Raw genomic sequence first — 18198 nt, forward strand, 5'->3', positions numbered from 1 at the left:
TAGCAATTGCTACCGTAATGTTTCCTGTCATCAAGAAATGCTTCAAACATACTGCGGCCTCTGGATTTCCATAAACATGAATTACAAAATAAACATCAAACATGGCAGATGTATAAAGTTAAGTGAAACCTCTTCCTGTCAACGGCGGAAGGTCTTGCGATGTCGCTCTTTGCAACTCCTGCCATTTTGGTCAACGGATGCCGTAAAGTGGCGGTTTGCAGTGTTGCCTTCCTCTGGTCTCATAAATATTGGCCCGAAGTAAGAGCTCATTAACTCGTTTTGTAATGTACTTAATTCCCGCTGAAATGGTGCACGTAGCTTCGATGGCAGGACTACGGTAATAAATGTAGTTAATGGAATTATCAATTAGATTTTACTGAAGGACAACAGTGTATGAATCGTAATATGAAAGACAAGCGCATAAAAAGGAACTCAATGGTGGTTAACCATCGTGTGCATCCTGTTGCACAGATGTCCCTTCAGTGCAAGCATGAGCTCTGGGAGGGGCAGGGAAGGCTACCCTTGGGGGTTCCAGTGAAGTGAACTTTGCAGGGAGGCTGCTCGGGTTTTGGAAGCAGCACAGGGTGATGTCGTTGTAAGAAAGGTGTGATTGGACGATCTAAAGCTTCATGTTGAAGTGTAATATGACATGGTCTTTGCTGTGTGTATGTGGGTAAGAGTATGAATGATGGTGAGGGCAGAAGAGAGAGATATAGAGAGATAACATGGAACACGCTTATCTGTAATACATGCAACACATACATTGATTTACATATGGCTGGAGAAGGGGATGAATATTTACATCAGCAGATATGAGTGACATGCTCTACATAATATTACATGGGTGTAAAATATTAAACAGTGTGGGGGGGACACAGCGTCCTCGGGGAGGCATTTGTCCATGTTCGGTTCTTGGAAATGTCAAGAGAAGCATAAAGGAGCTCCCGAGAAGGGTGGTGCTTGGTCATCTGGTAGCTTTTCCTAAGAGGCTTTTTCAGGATCATACGTAACACTTTATAGATTATAAATGCAGTTTATGTAGATTAGCACTCCATTTTATTATTTTACGGAGTTCTCTTTTGGCATCTCCGCCAGCAGGCTGTGAACACAGTATTACGTTTCCTGGAAACAATGCACGAGACTGTGTTTTTTTAATAAATGAAGTGTGGAATGTGATTTCGCTGCCACATCTGGAGTTTCCAGCACAGAACTGGCATGAACGTGGACCCACGTAGTCCCAGGTTTGTGATCGCAGTCGAGTAGTTTATGAACAAGTACTACTTGTCTCCAAGAAGCACAGTTTTAGACACAGAATGCTGCTTTGCACATATGACTCAAGAGCCAGCAGCTATTCATGGCAATTGTGGTGCCGGAGTTGGTTGACAATGGGATAAAACCCATAGTGCCTGAAAGCATGCACAGACCCCTTCGAAGCACGTTGTTGCCATGGTAAACACAGTTCGTTTGTATAGGGTGATTTTTGCATGTGAACGGCCACACCAGTCAGCAGTGACGTTCTCCATAAGATTATGAAATACAACAGAATCACATTCCCAGAGAGAAGAATGAAAATATAATTTAAATTTATGCGGACATAGAAAATTAGAAGGGAAATCTAAGGTGGCCACAATGGCACCAGGCTGACCTGACACTGTGCCGTGTGTTCTAAACAGATGTCGGGGTCTTGTCAAAGAGACGGGCACGTTGAATTTGGAGGCTCTCCTTTTAATCTTTTGTAGTCTGTTCAAAAAAGTAGGTTTCTCCAAGCCCTATTTGGTCATGTGGTGAGTGCTGAAAAGGTTTTGACCAGAGTCACCTGTCCCTGACTGAACATCTGGCTCAGTGTATTGTCCACAATATTACTGCGGATTCCAGTACCTTTTGCCGATGTCTCTCCACCTGCCCTCGCTTCTTCTTTTGGCGCTGCTGTCGTTCCACCGTTCGTTGGATAGCTTCTGAGCTCTGTTTCTCTATGCTGCATCTTCTTCACTGTGGCTGCCCAGTGGAACCATTGGTCTAGAGCTCCCATCCCTGTGTTTCTGACTCTTGTGAGGAGCCACCTCTCAGCTCTGTTCTGGCCATGCACCAGGTTACTGAAGTTTCCAGTTCCTCTTCCACCATCTTTACACAAGACTGGGCGGTGAAAGACGTTTGACATGCTGCTTTATGGATTTAACCTCAGCGTCTAATCTGCTTAATTCTTCCGTTTGTAGAGCGGCGAAGACAGCAGACTCAACATCACAGCTCTCAGCTTTAAGGTCCTGCAGGATAAGGTTATCATCCGAGCAGCTCCTGCATTATGCTCTTTGTACACTGCCTCATCCAGCTCTTGCTGAGAGTCCTCGTCAGCCCACTCCTCTGTTCCCAAGGCTCTGCAAATGCTGTCTCTCATTCCATTTTAAAGCATAGCATTGGAGTCTGAATGTAGGAAGGAGTCTCTGAGTTGTCATTAAGATGCCTTACACAGTCGTAATGTTCCTCATAGTGATACACAATAAGCAACTCCTGGGCACAAGGCTGGCGTATCACAACCTGAGCATGACGGTATCCTGCAGATGCTACAAGCCTCTGTCTTCTCCATGTTGGCAACACATTTATCAACAGGCACATTACCTTCCACAAAAGGCTAAAAATCCTGTTGATGCTTCATTATGTGTCCACGGTTACCTGGTGGTGCTTGAAATGATTGTGGGAGTGTCCCTCCAGCTGACCCCCAAGTGTCCTGAATAGGCAACTCCATCCCCCAGCACCTCTCAAATCTGCAGGCCTCGAGCCCTCAGCTGGCCCACAGGCCGCACTGCTCTCCAGAGCTGGTCCTTACCCTGAGCCTGTCAGACTGCTCATTTCTCAATTTTCAATCACTGGGCTAGCCCGACACCCATAGTCTGCCCCCTTCTAAGCACATTTAACAGCAACAATACTTAGTCAGGGCTTGGATTTTGTAGAATACTGATGTGGAAAAAACACCTTGGGTTTTAGCCTCACACAGAACGAATGCGGCTGACTCAGATTACCAAGAAAATAACTATAGATAAAATGTCAAACTGTGAAGAGGAGCCACACATGATAGATCACAATGTCTGCTATCTCGCAGGGTTAGAAGGTACCCAAAAACATTCTTGCCATCTCAATGGTTGGAGGTAATACAATCTCTATGGTCCACCCCCTACCACTGACCTGGCGTACTGTTTAAATGCATGCCCACCAGAAAGCACTCTCTTCCTGGTGTGGTATCTTGCCACCCAGCTCCCAAACTCTGTCAGCACTTTTGTCACAAGGTGACTCAGCCTTCCTGATGTGAATCTGGCTTGCTGCTTGGTGCCAGTCTGGCTGCTAGAGAATGAGAGAGGTGGACTGGGCCATGTAGGGAAGGGTGCTTCTATATGGGGCAAGATAAGCTAAATAAGAGCCTTAGCAGCTCTCTATCAGGCTGTAAGGGCTTTGACCCTTGGACAGGAGAGGGAATTACAGTTAGCGGCCCAACGCATTGAGGGTCAACATAGCCACCCTAACAACCTGTATTGTACAGTATTGGTGTGTTGGGAACCACATATGAAGTCAACCGGGGCTATGGTACATCCCCGAGGTGAGATAGGGCAAGTGGAAGGACCTGGAGAGCAATTTGAACCCTGCGCCAACAAGGGGCCTCAGAGGCTCGGCTGGGAGATGGGAGAATTAGATCAGCTGCACAGCAGAACATGGGGTAGACAAGAAGGTTGTCTTTTTGTGCTTGCTTTTTGCGCTGACTGTACCAGCAAATGCCAGTGGTGCAATCTGGCAATGTGGCTGATGGTCCAAGCTCCAGAAAAGCAGAGAGAGTTTCACAGTTTGTATTTTAGCTCATGGGTTTGGTCCTTGGATCCTGTGAAGGCCTTAGACCCAAGCAGGCAGGGAAGTGTGGAGGATGCCATGGTACTGGAAGACTCTAATAGCAGTCTCACTAGCACCTGATGACTGGGGCTTGAAAGGGTTAGAAGGAGTGGGGTGGAATCTCAGCCTGGTAAAACTTAGTGATTGAAGGAGAAAGTAAGATAGAGCTGTGAAATGGTGCCTGAGCACAAAGTTCAGGAAGATGACCTTTCTCTGAGTGCATGAGAGGCAGCAGGCAATAAGTATCTCTGCTGTAAGATGGAGATACAGGGGAGACACATTGGGCACTGGATAGGAGGGGAGGAGAAGGAGACCAGAAGGTAGATTGGCAAAAGCTTTGTATAACTAGATATAGGGGCAGGAGATAAGGAAATGGGAGTGCCATAGTCCAAAGGAGGTACAGGGGGACTGCAGGTACCTGGGGTGCAGAAGGTACTAGGGATCAGAAAGGAGAACTGCATTTACAGGAAGGGAGGTGAGTTCAGAGAACCATAGAGGATGTGGAGAGAAACCATATCTACATATGGCTCAATAGGGGAGAACAGGGTACCAAAAATGGTATGGAGTAGGACTGCAGGTATAAGAGGGGAGTACAGAAGACTTAAGTGTATAGGGAGAAAAAGGGCTGCACTTTCAGGGGCCCGTAAGTACAGGAGGGAGGTACAGGGAAGATATAGCAGGTACAGGTGGTGAAGGGATTTTCTGTGGATCAGTGAGTACAAAGAGTCCAGCAGGTACAGAGGATTCCATGTGATGAAATCATTTTCGAAAATATCTTTTGCTAAAATCACTTTTCCAAAACATCCAGTACAAATCCATTATTTGTGTATGTTATATTATGACAAAGGAGTCTTGTAAAGCACACAGTAACCTGAACAAATTCTCCTGGTGCCAGAAACCCAGTGGTAGAGAAAGAATTATTGAGAGATCAGCGATGCGTTTAATGTTTTGTGAACGAAGTGTCCTAGGTGAGTTGTAATTTGTAAGTTTCACTTTAAAAAATGGGTAAATTGTTTCGGCACGCTTTATGACTAATGCATAAAACTTTGAAGGAGTCCTGCTGCTGAATACAAATCCAGTTGAAGGGCATAACATGCTAATCAAGTTTTTTCTTGGTCAAGCCAATATCACAAATTGGCTGAAAATTCTTTTTTGACACTGTATTTCCATAATATTTCAGCCTTGAAAAAGCTAAAGCCACAAAGCATAAAGGGGTTGAAACATGTGTCAGCTGCCTGTAGTAGAAATTGATGAGTTTTGCAATGAATCAGAATGATATGTTATAAGTGACTGCAATATGCTCAATAACCGGTAGGAATCTTAGTGGAACATACTAGGAGAACTATAATAAATTCATTGGTAAAAACACAGTCTCATCGCCGCTAGATGACTCTCCTTTGCCTCAAATAATAGAAAATGAGTCATATTGTAATATGACTCATGTTTTATTATCTGCAACAAATGAAAGAATCAATGTGATGAAATAAATAATGGGTCTACTCCCAACAAATTAAGACAATAATCAGACTGCATCATTACAGGTACATACGGTTCTTAAATTATCTGTTCCTAGAGAAATATTGGCTTTTAGGAGGTGGAACTTAGAGGTAACACCACTCTATCATGCAAACTCTAGTGCACCCAAGGATATCTTGGCACTGACGGAGCAAGTAATAGATAGCTCTCAAAAGAAAGAGCAATCTTAGGTGAAAAGATGAGTCTTTAACCTTTATGATACATGCTGTAATTTGAATGATCCAAGATTAAGCAGTTGATACTATAACTTTGGCGCCAAGACTGAGATAGATCTGTCACCAAAATGAGAAAGCCTGAAGCATGAAACCAAAGCTATAGCAACAGAGGTTAAGTGGAGGGATCAGGCAGAAAATGTGTTGAGATGTGGGCCTGAATTGCAGGATCACCAGTACCGCGGAGGGCCTGGTGAACCACGTGCATACATTTAAACAAGATTCTTTGTTCATCAAGGCTCCTTCTCAGATCTTCTAGTACTGTCTCAGCACCAATGGCTTGGGGGAAACCAGTCTGAACTGCATCCAGTAAATTACGACGTTCTAAGAAGTTAGAAAGACAATTAGCCATATATTTCTCCACCAACCTCAGAATCATTGGAGAGCAAACAATTTGGTCTATATTTACACACCAACATGAGGTCCAAGCTAAGTGTATTGACTAAAGGCTTCAACACACTTGCAAGGAGCTGAGCCTGAGGTAAAATAATTGTTTAAGGTGGCATAGAGGGTTCAAATGACCAGGGCACCAATTCACACAGAATCCTTGCCGGGTCAATGTCATTTCTAGAGTTTTTCAAAGTGAAATTAGCATCTGTTAGGTTTTGGAGTCTTGAATGGGGGAATTGTCTCCAGTATGTCCACATTCTGCAGAATGATGTATATTTACGCTGAATGTTTCTGTGATGAATGTCGCTTCTAATATTGTCATACAGCAGTGTCTAATACGAGACAGTAGTTGCAGGTGGGGCCCACTCACACTTATTTTTGTGGATTGCCACTTATTTTTTAGGTCTCGCACCTAGTGTTGCAGTGCGTAACTGTCCAATGGTCATCAGGCATTCCACTCACACACCCAAGTAGACTGGCTAAGCAGCAACACACGTAGATACAACAGTAACCCTGCTCGCGCAGCGCGAGACCTATTGTACGTGGTTCTGAAAGCTGACCACACACTTGTGCGTGTGGTCAGGCATTCGCCGGCTGCCATTGGCGTTAGCGTGTTTTTTTTACAAAAATAAGGAACGCAATTGGACAAAGTCGGGTGCATGTCCCACCTTTGCTCCGCCCATTCCCATCGGTGTCAATTACGCGCATCAGTGCGGCACAGACGACAGGCTCCCTCACCCCCTCTCCTCTGTGGTGCGCGTGCACCACTGGTTTCGATTGCCACGTCCGCTCCTCTGTGGTGCGCGCGCACCACTGGTTGCCGTCTGGTTGTCTGTACTCTGCGCATCCGCCTGCATTCCAGAAATAACAGGAGCAAGTGGGATGGCTGGCGCAAGTGAATACCCTGCTTGTGTCTTCGTTGTTGCCTGCTTGTTTGTTGTGTGGTTTTTCAACATACTGCCCACTGTGGAAGACCTTCAGGGTGTGTGCTGTGTGCTGTCTGCATATGTTTGAGAGACTGTAACCAAGCTGACTTTATGGTAATCGGTGAGTTTACACAGCAGTAGTTAATGAAAGAAGGCGCTGAAGAAAGACTGTTGCTGTGCTATGTTTTTAACTGGCGACCGAATGAGCATAAGTTGGTAGCCTGTGGATGAGAAATATATATTCAAACTGCCACTATGGCTATTACCCACCAGAGTTCAACATTTGTTATATACGCTACGTTATGTGTCAGAACTGAAATGCCTGTCGTAACAGCTTTCCTAATTAACTTTTCATTTGTAATTTGCTAGTTCTGTGTGTGGCAGAGTGTTCCATGTCGGAAGTTGAGTCTACTCATTGTATAACAGGACAACAGGGCTGTTTGTTTCGCCGTTCTCAACACACCTCATGACGAGGGTTTTTCAGCCCCAACACCTTTAACCCTTTTCCCTCCTCTCCTCTCCTCACTCAAGCCCTCTTTATACCGTTGAGTTTATGCTTTTCCCCTTCTCCTTCAAATATGTTTTTTTCTTTACCCCTTTCCTCAACCTATACCCTACCTATAAATTTAACCTGCCTATTCCTACCTGTAGCAGACGATACACCTGGTAATACATTTCTTCATGTTACTTCAACACAGCTCTTTACACTAATACCACACCTGTGTTTCTTGGCTTCAGTAGTCGTTCCTTTTTTCTGCTTTCCTATAGCATTGTAGCTCCAATGGATTATGGTCATTGTAGTTACTGGATGGTGCATTGTTTCTGAAATGAAATATGCAGGTGTACATTGAGGGGCACGGTGCAATGTCTCCCACTGCGTACTGTGTTCATATGTGACAGTTTCCAATCCCTGGGTGTCAAAAACTACCATCTGCAAGACAACATGAGTTTAGCAATTTGTAAACATACTTTTGATCAGAAGTACATGTATTATTTTGTAGGACTTTAATTTGTAACCGGTTTGCCAATCTCTCCTGCTGCTTCGCAGATTAAGTCATGTGCGTTTTTTCTATGAGGTGCCACAGGAAACACCAGCACTTTTCCAGACGTTCAACGAATACTGCAGAGGAGCGCAAAGGGGTGGGTTTTTCTGAGTCCTCAAGATTACCAGGCTTTCATCGCATTTCCGAATGCTACATAACAAACATTAGCAATGAGATAGGTCTTGCATTTGCCGCAGTTTGAGCTATTAGTATTGTAAATGACAATGCTTTTTATTTATGTGTTCTGAAAACCTGCAAGCAGTGCGTAAACACGCACTTTGTACTTATAGTTGTTGCTTACGAGAAGCAAGGCTAGCAGAAACTGCGCCTGTTTTACTGCCAGCCTTGCTTCTCGTAAGCAAGAATTATAAGTACAAAGTGCGTGTTTACACACCGCTTGCAGGTTTCTAAAACACATAAATAAAAAACATTGTCATTTACAATGCCAATAACTCTCACGCTCTCAAATGCGAGACCTATTGCACTGCAAATGCTTGTTCTCAACAGACTTTGATCCAGAGCAAGACGGAGAAAAAAACAAAGTGGGGAAAGAGGGAAGAAGAGAAAGACTGATAAATAGTGACAAAAGAGAAGGCAGGGATGAAAAAGAACCTGCAAGAATAAGGTAAGAGGGCAGGGAGTGCCTGCTGGTGGATGAAAGAGGCATGAAGGGGAATAAAGACTACTCAAGTTGTGTATTTCGCCACTCTGGCATTCCATAAGGCTGGCCACAGGCTTCTAAACAAAACTTTGGGCACATTTATTTATGATATTACAAATTAACTTCTGCATATGGGAGACAGATCTTGTCTGTAAAGGAGTGAGATTTTGTGAGGTAAGAACAGCGTTTGCTAGCCAGGAGGAATTTGCCAGTTTTCTGACCATCATAGCTGGAGTCAAGATGGTCACAAATCAATGTCCTATAATGAAAAGCTTTAGCCTGATAAAGATGGTTTTGTAGCGCCTTAATATTGACCTATAAATCTGCCGTGCTTCAGGAGAGTAGGTCAAACACCACCAACTCTCTACATTTCAGACCAGTCCCCTCTCTGCTGTATACTCAGGATTAGCTGGGACACTGGGCCAGGAATCCTTTTTAACAGGTGGAATCACTCACTTAAAAGCCGGCAGTTATTTAGAGAAAGTTCTTCAGGTTATGTGATCCAAGGTGGCTGTAGCAGCACAAAAAGATGATGGACGGAATGCTGAACATATTAACCATTCACCCAAAGTCACAGATCTGGGTTTAATCCATCATTTTTTTGCTCACCATGCCACCCCAGTTTGGACTCAACCATATGCAAATCAGTCTTGACTCTGCCCCCAATGGGAACAGTCATACCCTTCCCACTAAGGGCGATTATTTGCATACGGCTGGGTCCAAACGAGGGTGGTATAGTGAGAGTGTCACAATAACTCTGATTTCCAGGAGGGTTACAGAGACAAGCAAACAGGTTAGAGTGCATGTACAGTGATTCTGATGACACTGAGCTTTAGGCGCACAGCATCGTATCATCAAACATCACTGGAAAGCTTAATAGGTCAAAAAGGCGAGAGCTATTAATTTGTCAGTGCTTGTTTCCCCTGTGAGCTTACCATTTTGATAGGAGGCATATACATGTTCCACCCTTGATGATCCATTTCAGGTCTAGTAATTCCTCCAGTTGTTTCCCAGGCACAGCATCTTTCCTTGCTAGAATGTCACTGGAGGCTTGTGTCTACGATTAGGGTCATCATCCGTTTTTTTGGCATAGAGATTATATTTCGAGTGCTATGATAAGTATTTGTTTTTTAGAACTGTCAAGCATCTTCGAAGATATATTGTGTCCTGTGGCTCAGTGAGTTCATTCACTTGTTGCTCACTGCTTGTGGAACTGGTGCCATTAACAGATATTGTGGTTTTATGCAGTTGCCTATTTGTGGGTTAGGTAATGGTAAACGCAAAACACAGGTTAAAACTTTCTGTGAATATCTTGTGATGTGCCCTCTGAGTGCCTGTTCCTTGTGGTGTGCTGCTGTTCTTGACTATATGAGTTACATTTTGTGCTAATGCTTTCATCTTCTGAGAGCTGTATAGTTTTCTGTGCATATTTTGTGGGCCTCTCGAATGCGATGATGCATTAGGACCTGTACTAATCTTTTAGGTAAGGAAAGAAAAAGGTAGCATGAGCTAATAATGTTTGACAGCAGGTATGGGGTTGCTTCACCATCATTCGTGAATTGGTGCTCAGCTTCAAGAAAGTTTGTTAGCAGGACATATTCCTGGGCACTGTTCATCTTCACCAAAAGTGTTCATGTCCAACACGTCTGCAGTTATTGTTAAGCTGCTATTTGCGCACCTTTTTAGGTCTCACCTAACGTTACAGCACGCAAGCGCTGCTCGCGTAGCGAGATTTATTGTGGTAAAAGTATTTTTGGGAGAAGGACTTCTGATCCCGTCCATGCTTTCAATTGGTCAATGTCCATATTTATTTAAAACCCTGTCTTTTGATTGCTCTGCAGGGCTTTTGGTTACCGCCCTGTGGCTTTTTTGTACACGCCCTTGGGACACCGAGTCTACGGCGTCTCTCTGTTTTATGGCTGTTCTGTTATCTCAGGAGGCGTGACAGGTAACGTTCAGACAGAGTTTATCCAATTAGCTGGGGAAGACCATGCGCGTGCTGTATGCATGCATCCCGCGTGCCCTCTGTTTACGAGTGAGCCGGGGAGAGGAGGCACGCGCTGTAGCTGCCCATGAGCACCACCCCCTGCTTGTGCCCTATCCGGCCAAAGGCAGTAGCACAGCAGAAGCTCCAGAGCTCGAGCAGCATGCACTGCTGGCCCGAGTCTGAAAGAGGTTAAATATTGCCAGCTGGAATGCCATGCAGGGATCAGGCATTCACCAGCAACTAGGATGCGATTGAGGCGCGCCTCTGCTGACACAACGTGACGGAGCTGAGGGGAAGAGCTGCAGGCAGTTTCGGAAGAGTTCTCCTGCTCCCTCCCCCATGCAGTCCATCACCATCACACATTCCGGAGACCCGAAGGAGCCTTGCGCCGTTATTTGCCTCGTCCTCCCCTCAGGTAAACACCCATGGTTGCGTGCAAGTGAAGTGTTGCCTTGGGCGGGCTGCAGGCCAGAGACTGTGCGGGCAGACGACTAATAGCAGGACTGCTGGGGTCTATGTGGCATTGCTCAGTTAGTGGTGTCTTGTTGTTTTCGCGTGTCTCAAGTTGCCGGTGTAGTGGTTAGCCCAAAATACCATGAATCTGGTTGGCCCCAAGTCCCGTGATGTGCATGTTTCATGACGTGGCAAGAGTCGATTGGCTGCCTTCTGGTCGCTCCAGGTGAAGCGGTTGACAGTTGAGGCGGCGGCTAGGTCGGTACACGTTCTCGGGCTGATGGAAGACGGCGGAAGCGCGGCGGCACGAGGGGCTTATTGAGCGCCAAGTGCTGGTGGCAGCTTTGACCTCGAGAGGTTTCTGTGGCAGCTACAGACTGTGACCCGAATCATTAGCGCGGTGAGGAACCATGCCACGTCCCCAAGACACCACATCCTCTCCGGCTTCGACACTCTCCTCTCCCTCTTTGAGGAAGTTCCTGTACCCCAGCCGTCACTATCTGCTGAACTGTGAAGCCTACCTTCTCTGTCCGTATCTTTAACCATCTCTGTTATTTCAATGGATTATGCAACCCCCCAACCCTGTTCCTTCACCCACTCCACTACCCATGCATACCTATCCCTTCCCCTGTCTTCCTATCACTCTCTACACTCCCTTTATCTTCCTCCCTTCTCCATCCCTGTCACCCCGTCACTCTACCTCATTTCTTCACCATATTACCCTTTTCATTTCCACCCATCAACTCTTTCTTGTCTTCCGTATCTTCCTCTAGCCACTCTCTCTATTAGCGCAACAATCTCTCCCTCTTTCCTCCATTGCTTCTTCCTCTTCTACCCGTCCAATCTTTTTATGTTCATCCCGTGCTGTTCTCTCTATCCCTCCTCCCAACCATCCTTCCTACTCTTGTCCATCCCTAGCCTGCTTATGCCTGCTTCCCTCACCCGTATCTCCCCTCACAATTTTCAGAGCCAAACCATGTCTCTGGTAATGGTTTACTGAGAGCGACCCCTATCAATAGGCTTGCATAATTCTGAGCAAGGTAAGAGAACAGGCGCGAGGGCAGATGGATAGGGACAGAAAAGGCGCAAGCCCAGCCTCCGTACCCCCAGAGAAAAGTCTGGACAAGCCAGGAATAGGGCCAGTCACAGGGCTCTTTCTTCCTAATAGGAACATAAGCAATTGGTGAGCCATTGAGGGAACCGTGGACGGGCCGAGGGCTCGAGGCACAATCTTAGATTCTGTCAAGGACTGGAACATAGCACCGGTGACAGGAGAAGAGACAGATTCTCAGAAAGAACCAATAACAGGGCCAGAGAAAGGACCAGCGATAGGCTCAAGGCCAGGGACTGTGTCAGGACAGAACCCAAACAAGCATTGGCATAGCCAATATGTCTCGCTTTTGGGACCATAAAGGTTTTTAGCCGTGCAGCACATTATCCTGGGTGCTGTGTCAACCTAACGAAAGACAAATGTAGTTAAAATGTAAATCAGCCGCGGAAATCTTATTGCTTTACCACACATTTAGCATGTATTCCGCATGGTTAATAAGGGAAGCTTTAGAACATAATTCCAATACATCATTAAGCCACATAAACCATGGTTAGCCCATTGCAACTGCAAAAACAACTTCAATTTGCCCAGCACATTACCATTTCATTTGTGTGGCACGAGGCCTAATGGCTAGGTCGCTCGACCTCGGACCTGGGGAACTGGGTTCGAGTCTCGGTAATGTCGCTGAACATCCTGTGATTCTGGGCAAATCACTTAATCTCCCTGTGCCTAACAAAACAAGCATTTGCAATGCAATAGGTCTCGCATTTACGCGAGTTTAAGCTATTGGTATTGTAAATGACAATGCCTTATATTTATGTTTCAAAAACAAACAAAAAAGGCGTTGTCATTTGCAATGTCAATAGCTCAAACTTGCGTAACTGCGAGACCTATTGCATTGCAAATGCTTGTTTAGTCTGTCGCGGCAGAAGAGCAGAAATAATTCTGCACCCTCCCCTTCTCAGTGCATTGTGCTGTGTGGGCCAGTAGTTACTGTGGTCGGTTATATGGCTCAGCGAGTTAAACTGTCGCCGTGGGCATTTGCTGTAACCTTCAGGTCACAAGTTCAACGTCATATCACAATGCCTTTCTGAATTCGGTCTAACACCAGACAATAACAGCGCTTGGAAGCAGTGATCAGTTGTTCCAAGTGCTATATTTTATTACCATGTGCCTAAAATGATCGTAACCTTTGTCTTGAACCTTTTAAGGCTATCAGCAGTGAGCCAAAAATGTACCTGTGGGGCTCAGAGCAGAACCTGATTTTTCGGGTTGATATATTCATGTTATAAATTGGGCATTGGTGGTTTCGTCATCTCGAGGGAAAACAAGAGTAAAATTCTAAGAGCATTGTGAACTGGTTTTGGATAATAAATTCTAAAACAGGCATCTGCAATCTAACTCGCCTAAGCGGTATAGCTCCGTGGGGTACATATTGTCTTGTGAACAGTTTATTTTTATGGCGGGCCCAATGCTCTCTTCGCCAAATATAGAGAGAATACCATGTGAAGTTGGTGGTTCTCCGCTCAGAAAACGAAGCCTGGACATTATCAGCACCTCCAGATGAACGGTATTCTAAGAAGGGCAGAGATTCCGCTGTGCTCTGCAAGTGTGAGTGTTTAAGGGTGCGTTGCACGCGCAAAGACTGGCAAACAGTTCCTGCGACAGTCTTGAACCCCAGGAGGGCAGCAACACGCACACCCGCATGCACGCGCCCGAAAGGAGCTAATCATTCAATGCCGGTTCAGGGACTTAGGTGGGACCCAAAACCAAAGCAAACTCAAACATAAAGAAAAGCTGGGTGGAAAATCATCTACAAAAATGTAAGATGCTAATGTAAAGCCAACGCGAGCCAAGGGCGAGGAAGAAACAAGAGGCTACTGAAAATAATGTGGTCCTGGGAGTGTCCAGAAAACCTATGTCCTCGTCATGTCAGGAAGCTTGAAGTCACCTGCAAGGGCAGTGGTGACCCCAGCATCTGCACGGGCAGAGCACAAGGTGCTAGGCATGCCATCCATGATTGGACACTTGGAGCACTGCGTCCGAAGCGTTGTTCTTGCAGGTGGTGGCTTAACGGGGTGATTGACCGGACAAAACTCATAACAGTGTGCCTCCTATGTTTCTTCACGTGAGAAAAGCTAAGTTGTCTGTGTGAGCGCAGCGGTCACAGGACAATCTCTAGGAATTTGAAAACGAAAAGACAAAAAAATAGAAATAAGCATCTATTTCTTTACTTTTGCTATAATCGCGGCACCGGCGCTTTATTTTTAACATTAAAAGTAAAGCGCCGGTGCCCGATTATAGCAAAAGCGCCTTCATGAAGTACCCGTGATGGAGACATATGGCGGCTGCGCGCGTTCACACGCACATGCACGCAAGCTTTAGGCCAGCGGCTGCAGCACTTTGAAAATCCCCTTACAAAAATTCGAGCAACAGCGCATGTGCTGTTCTAGGCTCGACCTAAAAATGAATGTGTGTCCTCATGTAACGTAACTGGTGCTATGTAAAGCGCTCTGATACTCGATTGGATTCGGGTCAAATTCCCGCTATATAAAACTCTGCAGAAAAAAAAAGGTATGCAGTTCTTGTCGCCACTTTACACAGCCATGCTTACACAATTACAACAAGCATTTGCAATGCAAGAGGTGTCGCATTTAAGTGAGTTTGAGCTATTGGCATTGGAAATGACAATGCATTTTATTTATGTTTTGGTTTTTAAAACATAAATAAAAGGCATTGTCATTTATAATGCCAATAGCTTAAACTCGGGTAAATGCAAGACCTATTGCATTGCAAATGCTTGTTGGTAAAAAGACATTGCATTGTGTTGTGCTGGTCAGGTTTGTGCTCAGTGTTATAAGTGCATATTGTGGCTGTGTCCATATCATTTGTTGTAAGGGTAATTGCACAATATCAAGGGGTGGGGTGGGGTGGTTGTGTGTGTGTGTGTGTGTGTGTGCGTGCGTGCGTGGGTGTGTGTGTGTATTTTTATAAAATCCACGCTATCAGGACCGGTTGGTCGTCATAGTGTTGGCAACCCCTGACAGAACGAGACAAGTACTATCTCTGCGAATACCGCTGCACTTTGGTGACAGGTCTTATAGTGGTTTTGGGTACTTTTGAATGAGTGTATCAAAAAATCGAACGTAAAGTTACATTTGCTTTGATCTGTTTATCACCTACCCCCGTATAAAACCGCATGTGAAGTTAAAATTGTAAATGCACAAATTTTAAAATCCTGTAACGAAAAGAGCTGATTTGTTACGAGTCACGAAACCGTTTCTACAAATATAAAAGGTGGGCTGGGGGGACTTGGCCTACAACAACCTGGCCTTTGTCATATATAGTAAATGCACCTCAAATAACCTCACCAAGTACCCAGCTGGGTCCTGATCACTTGTAGCTGTAGCTTCCACCACCTAAGTCCAGGCAGTCAGTACTTTATGCTGCTTCGTACCGCTACTTCAAAGACAGACTCACAGAGAAGGGGACACCAGGGACAGTGGTACTGGGAAGCACTGGCAGGAAGTGAAAGTTGTGCCGGGGTGAGAGGTACATGCAGTAAGAGGAGGTACGAGTGAAGGAAACTTGGTGGAGGGGTACAGAGAGGTAGAAATAATCACCTATGTTCTTATTCTACCAGTCTTCCATGTCCTGTACCTTTCTTTGTCCACCCGTTCCCCATTTAAGTTCCCCACTGTCCTTCACAACGCCCCCACTGGGACAAGATGACATCCCTCTAGGTGACTGGTACCACACGTGTGTGACATGAGGCTCATTACCATTGCTGCAGGGATGATGCAGGCCCTGCTTCTGTTTATGGTCACACAGGCCATTGTACCCCAGCATCAGCACCAAGTCTCTTTGGCGCAGCACTGCAATGCAAAATGAGAGGGTAGTACTGTGTGGTACTATGTGGACCATGAGTGGGAGTGGCCTTTGGTCAGACAGTAGACTCACTATAGTCACATTTGGGGACCAGATTTACTAACCTTTCACCCAATGCAATGCAGCAAGGCAACATGCTTGAAAGAGCAGAAATGCCCCATATCTACCAAGATATGGTGCACTCCTGCTCTCTCGTAGAACTGACACACTTCAGCAAAGTGTAGGGGTGCCCACGTTACAGGCAGGATTGTTTTGGTACAGAAAGAGATACTATCCTTCACAAAAATAGTCCTCAGAGGCATATTCCACATGGAAAGAGGAAATTACGAGGAGAAATAAACCTGTATCTCCTCTTTATACCAGACTTGTGTAGGCGCACCATATTGGCACAAACCGAGATTTACTTCCTTTAGTAAATCTGGGTTTGCATCAAAATCCATGGGTGGATGCATGGGACCGCCCATACGCCACCCATGGAACACCTCGATGCACAGTAATGCAAGGCAGTGCTGTGCCATACTGCTTGTTTACTAAGCCACTCACATCAGGGTTTGCATGGCTTGGTAAATCCAGAAATGCATTTTGTGTCGGGCTGCATTGAAAAAGTGTTGCAACTCCAACTCGAAATGTTAGCCAATCTGGGCCTTGGTGTCCTTGTTGCGTTGGTGTGTAAAGTGAGGCAACAGAGGCCCTTTTTTGTTCAAAGGTTAGTCCCTGGCTGTTTACATATGACCAGTGAGTGGCCTCTGAACACAATCATCTCCACTTCTCACCCATCTCAGCTGAATCACCCTTTATGCTGGAGCCAAGTTGTTTGTGAGCGATTGGGGGCAGGAGGTGAAAGGCAGGTAAGAAGGGAAGAGAAGGAAGGGGGCTGGGATTTCACAGTATTTGTAAGCCACAAAGGCCTCACCTTTGTAACTGGTGCCAATCTATTGGTTATGCAAATTCTTGTTTGTAAGGCACTGTTTACAAATTTAAAAGAAGAAACCTTTCAAAATACTGGAGGAAAGCAAACACATATCTTAATGTCTCTGAAAACTGTACACTGATTTCAATCTTTATAAATGGCATGGTTTCATTTTCAAATACTTTTCACTCAGGGAAGTCTCAACGCAACCTAAAAAGAATAAGGCAGTATGGGAAATGCTTGCCAGGGACTAATTTACTTTCCAAAAGTCTCAGAACTGAAACATGCTCCAGTCATTTGCTCTTCAGACTAGCACAGTGAGCACATTTATGGGACTCCAGAAGAGGAGACATCTCCTTTTCAGTCATGCTGTTTGCACCTTTTGCCTCAAAAGCCAGCTAAGTGAGAGCAGCAGCCTAATCCACTTCCAGCACCATAAAAACCTTTGCATGTCATTCTACATATTGTGCAATATGTAGAATGAAAGAGCTAAACCAAAAACAACCCATTAAGTCATACCCTGTGATTATACAGGGGGAGCACGGTTGCAGGTATTTGTGGGGGAAGCATCACACAATGAAGACAGCATGAAAACAAATGTACTCTCTGAATGAAAAAGAGAAATAGTAGTTCTCAAAATGTGAGGAGTCAGAGGATACTTGACAGCCAATTTAAAGGGTGATAAAGAGGCTATGGAGGAAATGCCTCTTCCTTCAGGATTTCTGGGCACTGTAACTGTGTAGTGAACAGGAATAAATAAATAAATAAAGAGTACATGTATATGGCAAACAGAAAAAGCTATTTCTTCACAATGAATGATTGCTTTGGCTTCTATTGTCTGCCTAATGTACTGGAGTGCATTCCTAACCCATGTGCTAGAGACCTGGCTCGCTCACCCAATCTCGTCTTCTTGCTGAGCTCTTGCTTTTACAACCATTGTGGACTCCGCCTCTGGTTCCATCCCCACAGGCACTTTCTTCTTCTTTTAAATATGGAATTGTTTGCTAAGTCTTCGGACTGGTATTTGGATAGCGCTTACTAATAGTCTCTTAGTAATTTGATCTTACAACAAGCATGTGCCAGGTTTACCTGGTTAGCGTGGGATTCATCTTTTATTTGTAATCACGCCTTTTCACTTTCCACTTCTCTTTTATTGAGGCATGCCTTTTTCTAACAGTCCCTTCTGGCTCACCCTGCATGTTTTGATACACTGAAGCGTGCTCAAAAGCGTGACAATGTTCAAGCAATGTCTTCACTTTTTGTTGTCAGCG

General features: G+C 45.2%; 1 pseudogene; it reads right to left on the bottom strand.

The window, feature by feature from the left end:
• Positions 1-1777: 1777 nt before the first annotated feature.
• Positions 1778-17888, bottom strand: LOC146855344 (OTU domain-containing protein 3-like; annotated as a pseudogene).
• Between the last annotated feature and the right edge of the window lie 310 nt (positions 17889-18198).

Source organism: Triturus cristatus, chromosome 4_1, assembly GCF_964204655.1.
Source record: "Triturus cristatus chromosome 4_1, aTriCri1.1, whole genome shotgun sequence".
NCBI lineage: Eukaryota > Metazoa > Chordata > Amphibia > Caudata > Salamandridae > Triturus > Triturus cristatus.